The sequence below is a fragment of the Pelophylax lessonae genome (assembly GCF_965119305.1).
Source record: "Pelophylax lessonae genome assembly, chromosome: 2".
Taxonomy (NCBI): Eukaryota; Metazoa; Chordata; class Amphibia; order Anura; family Ranidae; genus Pelophylax; species Pelophylax lessonae.
The window spans coordinates 428,791,519-428,810,726 of record NC_138769.1 but is presented as its reverse complement, the minus strand read 5'-3'; the positions used below and the strand labels follow the sequence as shown (position 1 = coordinate 428,810,726).

The window sequence follows — 19,208 nt, the reverse complement described above, 5'->3', positions numbered from 1 at the left end:
CATCTGATGATGTTTCATCAGTTGTGTCTCCGGGGGGAAATCCCCGAGGTGGATCTGTTGGCTTGCCGGCTCAACAGAAAGTTTCAGAGATGAATGGATGAGGAATTGGCAGCACTCCCGTAAGATTCAATTCAGAAAATGTGAAATCGCGAGAAAACAAAATCCGACTTGCATGGTTTTGGCAAAGCATGCAAGTTGTGTGAAACATGTCACCTTTTGTCCCCTGCTGTAAGCCTTGTATCATCTGTGCTTTATTTTATTTAGTTTTCTCCTGATTAAACATTTTTTAAATTGCATCTTACAGGAGTGCGGCCAATTCCTCATCCATTTATCTATGATTTTCTGCAGCAGTGGCAGGGTGTACACCTCAGTTTGCATATATGTTCACTTTCAGCCCAGCAGACTGACTAGGAGCAGCATTCCCTGTATTAGAAAGGTGCAGAGATTTGTGACTCGGTCACGGGATACTCTGGCTGAAGCCACAGATGCGCAGGTGGCCCCATGGGGTCAGTATAGTCTGATTTACGCCTTTCCTCCTCTCAAGCATCTGCCAAGACTTCTGCACAGGATTGAGGCAGAAGGGATTCCGGTCATCTTAGTGGCCCCAGACTGGCCTTGCCAGGCATGGTATGTCGATCTGGTGCAGCTGGTCTCCAACACTCCTTGGAAGCTTCCTCTCAGGGAGGATCTGCTGTTCCAAGGACCAATCTTCCATCCTGCTTTACAGTCGTGAGTCTGTGTTTCCAACTCTGTTAAAAGCTAAGAAACCTACTTCTAGGAAGATCTACCATCGTACGTGTTAGATGTACATTGCGTGGTGTGAGTCTCTTGGGGTTTATCCTCACTCTTGTGCGGTGGCTCGGATCTTGACCTTCCTTCAACAGGGGGTTGAGCAGAAATTGGCCTTCAGTACTATCAAGGGTCAGGAGTCGGCCTTAGCACTCTTATTTCAACGGCCCGTGGCCATATACTCCCTGGTGCATACTTTTCTTCAGAGAGTTGGGCACCTAACGCCTCCAGTGTGGGCTCTGTTGCTGCCTTGGGACCTCAATTTGGTGCTCTCAGTCCTCCAGAAGCCTCTTTTTGAAAATCTTCAGGAGATTCATCTGCTTACGCTGTCCCAGAAGGTGACCTTTTCGGTGGCTTTCATCTCTGCGTGCAGGGTGTCGGAATTGGTGGCATTATCCTGTCCACCTTACTGGTGGTTCACCGCGATTAGGTGGTTCTTTGCTCCTGTCCGTCGGTTCTTCCCCAGGTTGTATCTTAATTTTCATTTGAATGAAGACATTGGGTTGTCTTCCCTGTGTCCCAGGCCAACCCGTCCAAAGGAAATTGCTTTGCATGCCTTGGATGTGGACTGGGCAATTGGGGTGTACCTGGCAGCTGCAGAGTTTTTTTTTTTTTTTTTTTAAGGAAGTCCGACTCACTATTTGTGCTTATAGATGGGCCTCGGACAGGGTTGTCCGTTTCCTCTGCAACCATTTCCAGATGGATCAGACAGACTTTGTGCCAGGTCTATTCCATCCCCTCTGTGGAGTTTTAATTCTTCTGACACTGCTTGTAACAAAACTGCGTACCTATACTCCCTGGGACTGCCCATAGGCGTAGCCAGACTTTTTTTCTGCCTAGTGTCCTATTCCTGTAGGGGCAGTATAACCCAATGGGTAAGAAGATCAGGAGCTGTGTAAGTCAATGAACATCAGCGAAATGGCTTTAACGGTAAGTCAAAAATCACATTTTATTTTTCCATCAATTTAGGCCAATATGTATTCAACATATTTTTGGTATTGAATGTTTTGCGCAAACATTTTTTTTTTTTCCCCCAGGACTGTGACATTGGGGCGGACAAATTGGACATCTGACACTTGACACTTTTTGGGGACCAGTGATGTTACAGTGATCAGTGCTAAAAAAAATGCACTGTCACTGCATGAATGACACTGGCAGGGAAGGGGTTAACAGGGGCGATCAAAGGGTTAAGTGCGTCCCTAGGGGCTGCTTGGTAACTGTGTGGGGGATGGACTCACTGGATGAACACAGAGTTCCATGTTCCTGCTTAGCAGGAACACAAGATCACTTTGTTCATCCCTGTTAGAACAGCAATCTGCCAGTGTAAACAAGTTATGCCTCTCCCGGGGCTCATGGCGGGTGGCCAGCAGACATCAGCTCTTCTGGACCCATTGACATCCCTGCTAGCCAATGATGGTGCCAGCTTGGGTGCTATTGAATGAATCGACATACAGGTGCATCGTTTTGCGCAATAGAGCCATACTGAAACAATAAATACACGGTAGGCGGTTGGCAAGTGGTTAAAGTATGTTAAACTACTTACCCTCTGGAGCAATTGTGTTCATTTATCACACTCTAATATCGGTGTTTGGGCTACACAATTACTTTTGAACAGATCATATATTTTCTGAAAGTAGAGGACCTTAATTAAAAAAAAAAAAAAAAATGGCAGTTGCAATTTATGTTGCACAATATTTGCTCAAATGTTTACCAAATCTGTATTTTTGGGAAAGAAGACACTAAAATGAATTTTAGTGCACACACATGGTTTTAAACCCTAATTTTGTGTACGAAATAAAAGATGAGGTTGTGTCAACTATATAGATACCAAATGTGTCAGGAAAAAATGATGGTACCCCAAAATCATTAATGGATGCTATAAATGCCTTTACTACTCATCAGTTTAGTATTAACTGTAGATGAGGTACCTAGAATTATTTCTCTCAAGCGTCTGAAGTGATACAGAATATTTTTTGCGCAATTGTTTATATACACATGCATGCTCTGCACACGCATTTGTGTATGTGTGGTGATGGGGAACTTAAAATGTCAAAATAAAAAAAGCAATTTAAACCGTTTTATTTTTTACATTTGACTTTGCTATCCAAGCCCCCTGATTGATAGCATTGGGTAGGTGGTACCGTATAGAGCAGGGATTCCCAAACTACAGCTCTCCAGTTGTTCAGGAACTACAATTCCCATCATGCCTAGTCAACCCGGCTAGTAAAAACAGCTAGTAAAAAAAAAAAAGCTTACAAAAATGTAATATAATTTGCAGCTTACCAGTCTTCAGAGGTGGTGGATGCATTTGTTTTCTGTAGTGGCCTAAAAGCTAGTTGATCCAAAAAAATAAGAAAAGAAAACCTGCTCCAGTCTGGATGGTTGGAGTCCTCATTTTACTAAACACTTAAAGTGGTAGTAAACCAATCCTGTCCATTTTCCACCATATAAAGCATTAGTAAGTACTTACCCGACTGTTGTGTGTGAAATCCTTCCAACCTTGTTCGTTTGCTTGTAATCCGTCTGTTTTTTTTTTTTTTTTACTATTACATAATTGGCACGTGCATTTTGGCCTCTTTTTTATGGCATGCTCTTCGTGCCAAAAGTCCTTCGATATAATGCTGGGGCTCCGGCATTTCCTGTGTCCACAGCACAGCTCGAAGATCCCACAAGACTTGGTTCCCATTCATAAGCTCTGTCTAAACCCCATGTAAAAATGATGCTCTTCGTGCCAGAAGTCCTTCAATATAATGCTGGGGCTCCGTCATTTCCTATGTCCATAGCACAGCTCGAAGATCCCACAAGACTTAGTTCCCATTCACAAGCTCTGTCTAAACCCCATGTAAAAATTATGCTTCGCTGAATAATTCCTGCCCATGCACAACTTTACAGACGGGGAGAAGAAAGGTTGGAAGTCCAGCACACATCGGGCGCAGAAGACCATAGTTACAATGTCGGGAGCTGCACACGGAATGGGGGGAGATAAAAAGACAAAACGAAAGAGGGGTGTGACAATTTACTGTACAGTTGTTTGAAATTCTTTACTATACTTGCTTCTTTGAAATTTAGCTTGGGAGGGTTGGATTTTACTACCACTTTAAAAGAATAGGTGTTACTGCATGTGATTGTGTTCATGGTCAAATAAACAATGACTCTAGTGAGCTTGCTAGGATCTCAAAAAGTGAAACAAACTTGAACTACCTTAGGCTGTATAAAATGGGAAGTAATCCTAGCTATTTTACTCGTTCTGTTCTCATGCTTGCCTATTTTTATACATCCTCACTGTTAACCGGAAGGCAACTTGAAATCGCTTTTTGAGTATGAGCAACACATCTGCTTATTGTTAGATAAACCACAGACGAAGACAGAGGTGGAAGATGTAGTCCTGACACAGATGCCATCTAAGGATTTTCAAGAAGTATATTTAGCATCTGAGTAGATCCAAAGGTAATGTGTAGATTTCTTGAATTGTAGAATCGTATGATATTTATTGTCACCGTATCTACTGTAGATATTTAAAAAAAGTTACTTTCAACTATATAACAATGTTTTCATTCACTACCACCTTACTGTGGTTATACATTTATATTTTTTCCCCTCGAGTCTAGTCTACAACCAGTTGGCTGTTTCCTATATATATATATATATATATATATATATATATATATATATATATATATATATATATATATATATAATCTGATAATTTGAAAATGTATGGGGAAAAAAATCATTCATATGTGTGTGTTTCATGCCCAAGTAAAACGTGACTTGGTGGGAAAACCCTTGTTGTCATTCACAGAGATAAGACGCTTTATAGTTGGTGACCAGGTTTGCGCACATCTCAAGAGAGATTTTGGTCCACTCTTCTTTACAGATCTTCTCTAAATCCTTAAGGTTTCTTGGCTGTTGCTTGGCAACTCCAAGTTTCAGCCCCCTTCGTACATTTTTCTATAGAAATAAGGTCTGGAGAACGGCCTAGGCGACTCAATGATCCTAATGTGCTTCTTCTTGAGCCACTCCTTTGTTGTAAAGTCTGCCTGTACCCTTAGCAGAGAAACAGCCCCAAAGCATAATGCTTTCACCTCCGTTCTTGACTGTTACTAGACTTGAGGGTCAAAGTCAGCATTTTCCTACCTCCAAACACAGCAAGTCGAGTTAATGCCAAAGAGCTCAATTTTGGTCTCGACTGACCACAGCACTTTCTCCCAGTCCTGCTTTGTTTTTAGAGAATTTTTAGAATGTTTATGTTATTTTAGAATGTGTTCTTTTTTTTTTTTTTTTTTTAACCTTGCTACATTCTATGCATTTCCCACCCTCTGTCTTATGGACATGCCAGAGCCAGTGACGAGGGAGCGAGTACTCACCAGTGCCCCCAGAGCAGGCAATTTTTTATGGGAGCACTTGCGGGGGGGGGGGGGGGGGGGGGCGTGGATCCAAGAGGTGAATCAAGACTTCTCTGCTCAAAACCATTGTACAGAGCAGGCAAGTAGAACATGCTTGTTAAATTTAAAACAAAACAGCAAGCCTTTAATATTTCTTTAAACACTACCAAAGGGTTCAAGTTTTTTTTTTTTAGAAAGCGGGCTTCTCCATTGTATGTTAAAGCATTTGTTACCTCCGACACTTCATATTTCTGATATGTGCCTGCTGTACCATGCACTTGTATGAGAAAGTATCCAGTTCTTTGTATTGCTTCCTTCGTGTGAAATCTCTGGTGTTCCTGCCTGTCCCTCTGCTTTCCTATTAAAAACTGACCACACTAATCAGGAGAACACACCATGGTCAGTTCTCTAGCTATGCTGGGAACTCAGTGTGCTCTCCTCCAATGATCAGACTTGTCCTGACTCCCCTTCCCGTGCACAGCCTGTCAAGGGAAGCTCAGTGTACTGCTGCTTATCCTCACCCCCCAGCTCTTATGCAGCTGTGAACAGAGGGACTGTGATCACTTATTTACAAAAAGGACATTTTTTTTTCTATAGCTATACACAAATGTTTTGCTTTTCATTTCTATTTTAAACTGAATGGCTTGTTGTACAAGGTGAACGTTTACAATTACTTTAATGAGGGATAGCTTGATGTGCCCCAAGTCTGTCTAGGGATAGAGGCACAGTGGAACTGTTTAGAATTGCTTGCATTAGGATTTCTCTTCTGAAACCTCTAAAAGGTAGGAAATATTTAAAATAACGAAAAGGTATGCTGCTCAGAACTTCACTTTTCATCCAGGCTCAGCTGTAGTTCAAATGAATCATCCACAAGGCAACCTAAGCTAAAGCTCAGAATCTGTAGCTGGCTGGGAGGGGCAGTTGGTCTAGGGCCTGCAGTTTATCTGGGATGCCTCTTTGGATGTGGCTCCCCTGATTTCTAGACTGTCTGTTTCAGCAGTGGTCCTTAGGTGTTTTTTGTGGGTCTGCGGACCAGACCTCCAAAAAAAAAAAAAAAGCCTTAACTGATCTTCCTTTTCAAGGAGATCGCCTCTTTGGAGCTACTCTGGATGACATCATTGGAGCTACTCTGGATGACATCATTAAGAGTCTCACAGAGGGGAAGAGCACCTTTCTTCAGCAGATTAATAAGGGTAAGGAACCTTGTCGCAGACATGGCCCATCCTTCTCGGCTCACAGGAAGTTTTTTCGGCCCTCAGGATTGGCTGACAAGGGTTCAAAGCCTTTCAAGGCCTCTTCGGAAGGATCCAAGTGACCTTGGTGTGGCAAGTCCAAAGCGGGGTTTCTCCAGACCTGCAGACAAAGCTCCTTCTGCATGAAGGTGCGCCCTCACCCGTGCCTGGGGTAGGGGGATGTCTTCACTGGTTTTCAGACCCGTGGACCTCCTTGGTGCAAGACAAGTGGGTCCATGAAGTGATAGTCCGGCTACAAGATCGAGTTTCATTCTTACCCTCCAAGGAGGCTCTTTCCTTCAAATGTGCGCCTGTCCCCCAACCGCTTGCAAGCCCTCTTCGGGGCGGTGCAAGACCTGTTACTTCAAGGGGTAATCGTTCAAGTTCCAACTCCGCAACGTTTTCAGGGGTTTTATTCAAACCTGTTCACGGTCCCGAAAGGAAAAGGCAAGGTGCGTCCCAATTCTGGATCTCAAGGCCCTGAACTGCTTTGTGTGGGTACATAAGTTCACAATGGAGTCTATTCCCACAGTGGCGGCATCCTTGCATTAGGGGGATTTCCTTTCCTCTATCGACATCAAGGACGCTTACTTACACATTCCAATATGTGTCTGTCATAAACGCTTCCTCCGCTTTGCCATGGGAAAGGAGCATTATCAGTATGTGTTGGCTCCAGTTGCTGACATTATGTCAGCAAGTGATTACAGTGCTGGGCTACCTGGATGATTTCTCTTGGGAGCAGAGTCTCCTACTGCACCGATGGACAACGTGGACATCACTATACAAACTCTGGGGGAGTTCGGCTGGCTTCTGAATTATCAGAAGTCTGCTCTGGTTCCTTTCACAAAACTGGACTATCTGGGTCTGACTCTGGACTCTACTCTAGCCAGAGTGTTCCTTCCTCTGGACAAACCAGAAGTTGCATGCTGCGATTCATCTCTTGCTGTCTAGCAGATGGTTGTCCCTTGGGATTTGCATGAGGGTGCTGGGCCTGATGGTTTTTTACCATCCAGGCGGTCCCGTTTCATACGAGGTCCCTGCAAAGGGAGCTCTTGGCCAAATGGGAAAAGTGTCTGAAGTCTCTGGACAATCAAATCCATATCAAAACATATAGTTACATAGTAGTTGAGGTTGAATGAAGACAACAGTTCAACCTGCGCAGGTGTGTGTGTGTGTGTGTGTGTGTGTGGGTGTAAGGGACATATTCATTTCCCATAACCCTGAATGTTGTGATCTTTGAGATGCACGTCCAAGAGTCTTTTTAAAAGTAGCTATACTCCCCGCAGTTACCACCAATTGTGGAAGAGATATCCACAATCTTACCTCCCTTACAGTGAAAAACCCCTTGCGCAGCTTAAGGTTAAACCTCCTCTCCAATCTCATTGTGTGGCCACGTGTCCTCTTACACTCCTTGAGACTTAATCGTTTATTTACCTATGCTGAGATCACTATTGAGTTATTTGTAAATCGCTATCATGTCCCCTTTCAGGCGTCTCTTCTCCAGGGAGAATAAATTAAGCGCTTGTAATCGCTGCTCATAATTAAGGCCCTTCAATTCCCTAATTAATTTAGTTGCCCTTCTTTGGACTCTCTCCAGTTCCAGCACATCCCTTCTGAGGATTGGCGACCAGAACTTGACAGAATACTCCAGATGTGGCCAGACCAGGGTTTTATAAAATGGCAGGATTATACCTTTATATATAACAGAATATGCAAAAAGGAAGTCAGGGACGCAAAAATCCAAAATGAACGACAGACCGCAAAAGACAGTAGGACAAACCCCAAAAAATTCCCCAAAGACATCAACAGCAAAAAGGCTAGGTCCGAGCATGTAGGCCCCCCACAAAACAACCAGGAGTGGGTATATTAAAAAAGCGCAACCATGCAAAAGAAATGACTATCAAATATGGAGACAATCCATAAATAAAAATGGGGGTTTAGTCCCACCATATGGCCATATCGTGCTCAAGCCCACCACTGCGTCAAAGTACCCCATTATCAGTGGGTCCTACACTATCCATAAAAAAGGGGTGAATCCAGCCTCTCTTACCCTTGGAGACAACACTCCTTGCTGGGAAGGTGTGCTAATACACTGCAGGGGACTCCTCCTATATCTACTTGATAGAGGACACCAATAGAGTACAGGTGTGTGTGGGGGATGGGATTCACCCCTTTTTTATGGATAGTGTAGGACCCACTGATAATGGGGTACTTTGACGCAGTGGTGGGCTTGAGCACGATATGGCCATATGGTGGGACTAAACCCCCATTTTTATTTATGGATTGTCTCCATATTTGATAGTCATTTCTTTTGCATGGTTGCGCTATTCTTTTTTAATATACATGTTGCTTGGTCCATAGCTGCACCGGCTTTAGATATACATGTTCAGGGTCTGCTCCCCCAATTTTTTGCTTGTTTAACCAGGAGTGGGTGACTGGGGACAAAGAGAAGGCAAATCCATCAAACACTTTCCCCAGCTCCGCATACACAAAGGAGCATGGGGGAGCCCACGACCACAATGAAGACGGCACCGACACAGCCCCAAACTATCCACAATGGCCCAAAAGCGACACGGTCCAGAAACACCCAGACACAACAAGGGTGGACAAAGCGCCCAGACCAGACGGCACCCACCCACGCACCCCAAAAGAACTGAGCGCTGCAACTTCCAAGCCCCCGCTTCCAACCCCCAGGGACCCGTCAAGGACTGGAACAGCACCACCGGACCGGCGCAGGGCCAATGCGGCGCCCACATCCATAAAGGGATCAAAGTCCCCGCCAAGCAACCACAGACCCGCCAGTTCAACGTCCATAGTCGGGAAGATATTGGAGAGTCCAACAAAAGACCACACAGACAAGCTCCTGCCGGAAAAAAAATACCCCAAGCAACAGACAGCATGGATTCATGAGAGACAGAAGCCGCCAAACAAACCCGACCTCTCCCCACGAGGAGGCAAGCAAAACCCGGGACAGAGGGGTGGCCGCCTACGCAGCACACCCGGACCCCACAAAATCGTCCGACACAGCTCTCCACACACGGCCAGCGTGCAAGGCAAAGTCCACAGGCCCGGAAAGACCAGCCTGCAAATGGATAGAAAACTGGCCAGAAGATAGAACCCAGAGAGCAGCGGCCAACGACTCCCACTCTGAACGGTCCAAAGCAACCAGCGGTGCACCCCAAGGTCCAGCGCTGGGACCCCCACCCTTCAATATCTCCACAAATGATATAGGGTCTGGGACCAAAAGCACCATGTCAGTCCCTGCAGATGACACCAAGCTCCGCAGCGGAACAACCCCCCCCACAGGACGTCTCCAACTCACAATCCGACCCCAATGCACCGCCCCACCGGGCAACCACGCAGCAAATGAGGCTCAATGCCGACAAATGCAAAGCCATGCACCCGGGGGCCAAGAAACCCAAAAGGGTCTCTGATCTGGTGGATTTGCTGTCTAGCTCTTCACCAGGGCAAAGCTTTTCTCCCCTTGTTTTGAGCAGTGGTCACCATGGATGCCACTCTGTCCGGGTGAGGAGTTGTCCTGGGTCGGAACTCCGCTCAGGGAGCTTGGACACTGGAAGAGTCCAGACTTCTGATCAATGTTCTGGAACTCCGAGCAATCAGGCTGTGCCTGAATCACTGGACAGATCGCCTACAGGGGTGAATCCAATCAGACAATGCCATGGCCGTGGCTTATATCAATCATCAGGGTGAAACAAGAAGTGTATTGGCAGCTCTGGAGGTAGCCAGCATTCTTCAGTGGGCAGAATGTTTTGGTACGGCCCTCTCCGCCGTACACATTCCAGGGGTGGAAAATTGGTAGGTGGATTATCACAGTCGGCACTTTTTGGACCAAGGGGAGTGGTCCCTTCATCCGGAGGTGATTCATCAGCTGTCTCCCTGGTGGATCTATTGGCTTTTTGGCTCAACAGGAAGGTGCACAGGTTTGTGGAACGGTCATAGGATCAGCTAGCGGATGCCACAGATGCGCTGGTGGCCCTCTGGGGCCACTATCATTCGATTTAATGCCTTCCCTCTCAAGCTTCTGCCGAGACTCTTGCGCAGGATCAAGGCAGAAGGAATTCTGGTCATTCTAGTAGACCCGGATTAGCCTCGCCGGTTATGGTATGCCAATCCCTGCGGCTGATCGCGGACGCCCCTTGGAGACTACCTCTCAGGGAGGATCTGCAATCCCAAGGGCCAATCTTCCATCCTGCTTTACAGTCGTTGGCTTGGCTGTTGAAAGCCAGGTGCTGAAGGATAAAGGTCTGTCTGGGTGGGTGATTCCTACACTACTGAAAGCTGGGAAGTCTAGTTCTAGGAAGATCTACCATTGGACGTGGAAAGTGTACATTTCAGGGTGTGAGTCGCTTGGTGTTCACCCTCGCTCTTTTTCGGTGGCTCGGGTCTTGACCTTCCTTCAACAGGGGGTTGAGCAGAAATTGGCCTTGAGTACCATTTTAAGGCCAGGTGTCGACCTTGGCTGTCTTCTTTTAATGACTCTTGGCCACACACTCCCTGTTGTGTACTTTTATTCAGGGGATTCGACATTTGACTCCACCAGTGCAGTCCCCACTACCGCCTTGGGATCTCAACTTGGTGCTTTCAGCTCTACAGAAGCTTCCCTTTGAAACATTTTGGGAGATTCCCCTGCTTACACTATCCCAGAAGGTGGCCTTTTTGGTGGCTATCACCTCTGCGTGCAGATTGTCAGATTTGGCAGCATTGTTTTGTTGAATTTGGTGGTCCACAAAGAAAAGTTAGTTCTTTGCCCCTGTCTGTCGTACCTTCCAAGGGTGGTCTTTGATTTCCATCTGAATGAGGACATTGTGTTGCGTTCCTTGTGTCCCAGGCCAAAACAACAGAAGGAAATTGCGTTGCATTCCTTGGATGTGATTCGGGCTATTTGGGTGTACCTGGCAGCTACGGAGTCTTTTTAGGAAGTCGACTTGCCATTTTTGCTTACAGATGGGCCTCGAAACGGACTATTCCCTTCTTCTGCGACCATTTCTAGATGGATCACACCGACTAAGCCTATTGGATTAAGGGTCAGGTTCCTCCTCTCCCTGTGAGGGTGCTCAGTGCTTCCTGGGGCTTCAGGCATCAGGCACGCAGGTGTGCAAGGCAGCTACTTGGTCATCCGGGCACACTTTCACAACATTTTCTAAAGTGGATGTGTTGGCATCTGTGAATGCTTCTTTTGGCCGCAAGGTTTTGCAGGCTGCTGTTTAGGGGGCTTGTTCCCTCTTTGGCAGTGTCTTTTTTTTTTTTTTTTTTTTTGCAGGTGGGCTCCAGTTGTTTTGGTAGAGCTCCTGTTACCTGGTTGGCTATGGTTTATTTCTTACTGTTCCCACCCCTCATCATGTTTGACACTGCTTTGGGATGTCCCAATGGTTAAGAAGATCAGGAGCTGTGTCCATCAATGAACAAAAGAGAAAATGGGATTGGTGACTTACCGTAAAAGCCACTTCTCTGATGTTCATTGATTGACACAGCACCCACCCCTCTATGGAGTTGTATTACTTCTGACACTGCTTGTAACAAAACTGAGTATCTATAGCAGAGAGAGAGAGAGTATACCCCCTGGGACTGCCCATAAGCGTAGTCAAGTTTTTTTTTTTGCCTAGTGTCCTACTCCTGTAGGGGGCAGTATAAATCAAAGGTCAAGAAGATCAGGAGCTGTGTCTGTCAATGAACGTTAGAGAATGGATTTTATGGTAAGTCAAAAATCCAATTTTTGCACATTAACTTTTTTTAACCACTTCAAGACTGGACTGTTTCACATTTTCCAGATTTCAGCACTGTCCTACTTTAAAAGGCAAATGCCTAGTCGTTCAGCACTCTACCCAAATTAATTTCATATCCTTTGAGACCGATGGCGCTTTCTTTTGGTGGTATTTAGTCACCACTTTTGGACTTTTTTTCCTTTTTTTATATAGCAAAAAAAAAACAAACATTCTTCGAATTGTGTTCTGCTACATTTCATCAGTAAAAATAACCTAAATCGGTGTATATTGTGAAAGTTAGTCTAAAACCAATGGTCAACTACAGGTGGTCCCCAGGTTATGAACATCCGACTTACAAACGACTCCTACTTACAAATGGAGGATGGCAACAGGAAGTGAGGAGAAATCTCTCCCTAGGAAGGCAAATTCACTCCTGTAAGAGTTCTCATGGGAAAAAGGTGTCTCCACTGAAGCTTTATCACTAATCCTTGTTTCCACAACAACCCAAAATTTTCAAAATCCAATTGTCATAGGGACAGAAAGTGAGGTGAAATCTTCTGAATGGGGCACAGAGAGCAAAACAAATGTCACAGGGGTGTTATCCTTTCTTATGCTATCCAAAAAAACTAAAAATGATTCTTTTGGCTGGAGCTAAACTTAAAAAATTTACCTGTTCCGACTGTTCCTGAACAAATTCAACCTAAGAACAAACCTACAGTCCCTATCTTGTTTGTAACCCGGGGACTGCCTGTATATACACTTGAAAGTGGAGTCTGTCCTAATGTACTGACTGCCAGTTTCAATTATTGAGGCCATGAAATGCCAGGATAGTACAAATACACCCAAAATTACCCCTTTTTTGGAAAGATGACAGTCTAAGGTATTTGGCAAAATGCATGGTTACTTTTTTGAAGTTGTAACTTTTTGCCACAATTTTTTGGAAAATAAAGTTGACATTTTTAAAAAGTTATTTCTTACACAAAGCTTACACAAAGCATAGGAATACTTACAAATACACCCCAAAACACATTCTGCTATGTCTCCTAAATATAGGAATACCACATGCGTGAGACTTTTTTTTTACCACTCTCACATAGATTTACTGCAGCTTACAGGCAAAGCGACGTAGACCTATGTCACTCACCCATGAGACTGTAGGGGGTTAGCGCGCGCCACCCCCCCCTGCTCGTTCCCTGGGGAGCCATCGCGGGAGCCACTCGGGATCTCCCGCAGGAGAGGGAGAAAGACAGACGGCTGATGTAAACACAGCCATCTGTCATTCTCCCTGAAGTAAACACAGAGGCTATGAGATCCTGCTATATATAGGATTGCATGTCTCTGTGATCACTTCACTAGCCATGCCACTTGACAGTTAGAATCACGACCCTAGGGACACACTTAACCCCTTGATCACCAATAAAGTTAACCCCTTTCCTGCCAGTGTAATTTTTACAGTAACAGTGCATATTTATAGCACTGATTACTGTAGTAATGTCACTGGTACCCTCAAAAATGTCAGTCAGGGGTCCGATCTATCTGCCGCAATGTCGCAGTCCCGCAAAAAAAAAAATCGCAAAATGAAGGAGCATGAATTATGTGTCTAATTTCCTGACTACCTATCGTATTTCTTGAATCCCTGAAGTGCCAGGACAGGAACACCCCCAAAATGACCCCATTTTGGAATCCAAACACCCCAAGGTGTTTTCTGAAAGGCATAGTAAGTCTTTTGAAAATGTAATTTTTGACCACAAGTTTTTGGAAAATGCAAGAATGAAAATTATATTTATTTGCACAAATAATTAAATAAGATATTTCTAACACACATCATAGGCATTGTTGGAATTACACCCCCAAACACATTCTGCTACTCCTTCAAAGTATGGCAATATGACATGTGTGAGACTTTTCACTGTTTGGACTAATTACGTACCGGACATTGAAATATGTGATACACAAGATACAATCAATTGTATCTAAACCAACATGTGGTAATGGTCACCTCAATACATGTGGTCGGGGAATTTGGCTTAAGCTGGCCATAGATTGGTTGAATCTTGTCCGGTTCAGCAGGGATCCATCCATCGACTTGGGTACAAACCAGAATGTCGACTTTTTAGGAGGCAATCAATGCCAGCGGACACTGGGGATGACTCCCTGCACCAAACCACCGTCCCCTGCATTCTGCCAGGAGAACACAATAGCTCTGCGGGAGGGGTCAGTTCAGGAAGCAGGCAGAGACATGCTGCAAAAACAGGCAAGGGATAAGTCAAGGCAGCAGGCAGAAATGTGGTCAATAACAGGCAGGGTCGGAGAAGGAAGAGTCAACACTGCACTGGTGTGGAAACAGGGCCATCGTTGCTGGCTTACAGTGTGACGATAAGTACACTGTTCCTTGCATATACTACTGGTCTAATGACACTGGGACTGGTGTGCTGGTGATTGGAAAAACTTTTGCTTGTTGAACTGGTCTGGTGTATGGTAATCGGAAACAGATTCTAGCTAGACTGGTCTGGCACTGTGACTGGTACAGTGACCGACTGCATTATTAGGGCTTGTTCACTTGGGATGTTGGGTGTGGAAAAAACCCTCAGCTGCTTCCCCTTTTAAGCTGCAGCCACAGCATGTGTACACCCCTGGCCACTGTGATTCTTTGCTTCGCAGCTGTGTCAGGAATTATACCCGGGAATCGGGTGCTTGTGCAGTGTTAAAGCAAGTGGTAAGGAGGCAATACAATAGATGGCTCTTCAGAGAGCATCACACATGTGAACAAGTCCTTATGGTGACACTATGGCTAGTGTGGCACTGATCAGGGATACTGGAGGAGATTCACTAAAAACCTGGAGAGTGCAAAATCTGGTGCAGCTTTTACATAGAAACCATCAGCTTCCAGGTTTTATTGTCAAAACATTATTGAACAAGCTGAAGTTAGAATATGGAGCAGCTTTGCATGGTAACAAATCAGCTTCTGAGTGCACCAGTTGTAGACAATCTCCCCCAATGTGACTGGTGCAGCTGAGCAACCTACTCTGGTGACAGTATGTAAAAAATAAAAAAAAAGTTGCTTTTTTTTTTTTTTGCAATTTAATTATTTTACATCACATTTTCACCTGAGTCACAATGTACTGCTCTGGGGCTGATTGTGGTTTTGTTTTTTAACCACTTGCCGACTGCCGCATGACTATTTACTGTGGTAGTCAGCCCCCTACAGGCAAAACGACATAGGGCTACGTCGCTCGCCCATGAGCATCTAGGGGGGAGCTCCCGCCCCCGCTCGTTCACTAACATCCCCACGTGAGTGACCGGCGGCTTCGATGTCCGACGGTCATTCGCGATCTCCCGCTGGAGAGGGAGAAAGGCAGGGGGCTAATGTAAACAAAGCCGCCTGTCATTCTCCCTGGTGTAACTGCAGAGATCATACGATCCTGCTATGTAGGATCGTATGTCTCTGTGGTTACATCAAAAGCCACGCCCCCCACAGTTAGAATCATGCCCCTGGGGATACATTTAACCCACTGATCACCAATAAAGTTTACCCCTTTCCTGCCAGTGTCATTTTTACAGTAACAGTGCATATTTTAGCACTGATTACTGTAGTAATGTCACTAGTACCCCCAAAAATGTCAGCCAAGGATCCGATCTGTCTGCCACAATGTCGCAGTCCCTCAAAAAAAAAAAATCGCAGATCACCGCCATTATTAGTTAAAAAAAAAAACAATAGAAATGACATAAATCTTTCCTGTAGTTAGTAAACGCAATAAATTTGCGCAAACCAATCAAAATACACTTATTGTGATTTTTCTTTACCAAACATATGTAGCAGAAAACAGATTGGCCTAAAATGTTAAAAAAATTAGTTTTTTACATTTTTTTGGGAATTTCATACATAAAATGTGAAAAATATTGTTATTTTTTCAAAATTGTCGCTCTTTTTTTGTTTATAGCGCAAAAAGTAAAAATCGCACAGGTGATCAAATACCACCAAAAGAAAGCTCTGTTTGTGGGAAAAAAAGGACGTCAATTTAATTTGGGCACAGCGCCGCACGACCGAGCAATGGTTTGTTAAAGTCACACAGTGCCGAATCACAAAATAGGCACTGGTCTTTGAGCAACCAAATCCTCCAGGGTTTAAGTGGTTAAGAACCATAATGACTATGTAAGTAATAAGTATCCTAACACTGTTTGTAAGCCCTGTACCATGTTATCGCTGTGGCCAGTCATAGCTATTACAGTAGTCAACAACGGCTGCATGAAGGACAGTCTTTGTTTACTTTCACAGCACACACATGGTACAGGGCCAATGACATTGACACAACAATTGTGATTTGCTGTGTCCCTCACAGATCACGCTGCTGCACACCCCTGAGGGCTACATGAGCAGCTAGTGGGGAAGCATGTATGGTTACCACCTCCCAGACAATGCTTATCCTGACAGGTCACAATATATAAATGGTAGTTAATTGTTATGCTGCTAGCATTTGTAAACAGATAGGAAAGTATAATATATTTTCTTACACAAATAGAGGAGTGCAGCTCCAAAAAAAAAACTGTTAAACAATCATAGCACAAATAATAGTCCTTTCTAGCATGATGATATTATTCAATCATAATAATAAGGATGCAGTTCTAATGACAGTTCATTTCTATAAACGTGACAAAAGGGATATGAAAAAAGGAAATCCCACAGCCTAGAAAGAGTGTCAGATTCAAGGGTTGCTCCACCACCGTGCTCTGAAGAGACAAGCCGCTTACCAGAGCGGTTTGACCCTCACATCATAGAGTGGTCAAAACAGACATATGATGGAATTTTCCAGCAGGACCTCCCTCAGTGCAACGATAAACCAGCCCCTCATACAGTACATAGACAGCCGGCACATTCAAAGCAGTGGTAGTATGATGATATATCAGCCTTGCCGATCTCTGTACAGATCTCCTTAAGATGTATACGCAGTCAAGACTTCAAGCAGTATATACATATTAATTACAAAAATTATAACCCGCGCTCGGAACTATAAAGTGTATTAAATGAAAAAAATGTGATAAAGTGTGTGTTTTAAGCTGCTGCTCACTAAGTAAAAACTCAGAAAGATAGATGTGCCAGAAGCAGCGCTTGCAATAATATAAATCACAAAAAATATAAATAAGTATGTATGAATGACATAAATTCATATACAATATTAAAGTGCAATGGTGCTAAATGCAAACTTTATCATAAATAATAGAAGTGCATAAAGTGCAAATGTGCTGAATCCAAAACTGATTTAAGAACAAATGCAGTAGTATTAAGCAATAAAAACAAAGTGCTCAATGGAAGTGCAAAGGTGCAAATAGTAGCGATAATAAATGTCCACAGTATGAAAATTCAATGAATTGCCCAAATTAAATAATAAGTCATTACACAATCATGTCATCAGAACTGCATCCTTATTATTATGATTGAATAATATCATCATGCTAGAAAGGACTATTATTCGTGCTATGATTGTTTATTAACAGTTTTTTTGTGTGCTGCACTCCTCTGTGTACTACCTTTGGATGTGAACCATATCCTTGGTGCTGGCAGCCTATACATCTTTCATTGTATATAGTGAAATCATTCTTTGACTAAGCAAGGCTACTTCACATATTTATATAATATATTTTCATGTTTTAAACTTTAACATCTCTTCAGTTTCTTCCTGGTTTCTGGCCTAAGCCAAAATTATTTTATATACCCCTGGAGTCCTTATGGGCATTTTTTTTCTTTCATCTTGAAGAGATGGTTTTCTCAGCTAAGCATTGCCTCCTGCCTGCATGTCTGATCTAAAGGCAGATGGATTCCAGGATGGGTTACATGATCCATCTGCCCTTACTCAAGATGGCTGTAGTTAAAAATTCTAGATGGTGTATTTCAAAGTGATGTCTGAACAAAATAAAGCATGGAGACATGGGTGGTGATGGGTGAGTTTCTCTTGAATATTAAAAATGAATTGTATAGGGTTTATGGTGCTCAGACACAGTTTTGCTTTCATGGCATATTGACTGGTTTAATTTATTGCCTGAAATTCCCCTTTAAATCTTTTTATTTATTTTTTTAATTTGGGGTAATTTCATTTTAATAGCAATACGTTGACATCCGACACTGCAGTATTATTTCTATTGTCAGTAGTGATGTCGCGAACCTAAAATTTGCCGTTCGCAAACGGCGAACGCTAACCTCCGCGAATGTTCGCGAACCGCCATAGACTTCAATAGGCAGGCGAATTTTAAAACCCACAGGGACTCTTTTTGGCCACAATAGTGATGGAAAAGTTGTTTCAGGGGGACTAACACCTGGACTGTGGCATGCCGGAGGGGGATCCATGGCAAAACTCCCACGGAAAATTACGTAGTTGACGCAGAGTTGGGTTTTAATCCATAAAGGGCATAAATCACCTAACATTCCTTAATTGTTTGGAATAACGTGCTTTAAAACATCCAGTGTGTGTATACGATCAGGTATGATGTTGTATCAATCAGGTAGTGTAAGGGTTACGCCCGCTTCACAGTGACAGACCAAATATATATTTTTTTAATTTGCAAGGTGCTGTGCCACCGTATATATGAGTGGTGGGCACTGCAGTGGGCACAGTACACTCTGTTTTTTTCACTACAATTTTTTTCATCCAAGACTGATTGCTACAATTTTCTTTGGACTTTTTTTCACAGTCTTCACCCTCACACTGCTATTCAGTGTATATATCTAATTTGTAGATATATTTCACATTTATCACTACTAAGATTTTTTTGCTACTGAAGAGTTTTAGTGGTTCACCCTTCACAGGGCACTTAAAATATTTTTTTATTTTCCTCCATTTTAGCATTTTATTTCTTTAAGATGATCACATTCGTCACTTTTTATTGATTCACTTTATTTGATTGAAGAGTTGGATGGGTTCACTGTTCATAGGGCACTTCACTTTATAATATTGTTTTCTTCTTTCTTCTGCTGAATGTTGGATCAGTACCCTTTATTATTGATCCTTTGACAGCATTCACTTTGCACAGGATACTTATTCAAGTGCTATTGATTCACCATATTGAGGATCTCACTTTTTTATCAT

General features: G+C 43.6%; 1 protein-coding gene across 2 annotated transcripts in view; it reads left to right on the top strand.

The window, feature by feature from the left end:
• Positions 1 to 4,146: 4,146 nt before the first annotated feature.
• LOC309546267 (toll-like receptor 7) overlaps positions 4,147 to 19,208 on the top strand; it is a 64,443-nt gene continuing 49,381 nt past the window's right edge. The window contains exon 1 of one of the 2 annotated variants that reach the window (XM_082245849.1): positions 4,147 to 4,236. The gene's annotated coding sequence lies outside the window, so the exon portion shown is untranslated. Of the gene's footprint in view, positions 4,242 to 19,208 lie in introns of both variants that reach the window. The other variant, XM_082245848.1, reaches the window with a different exon arrangement.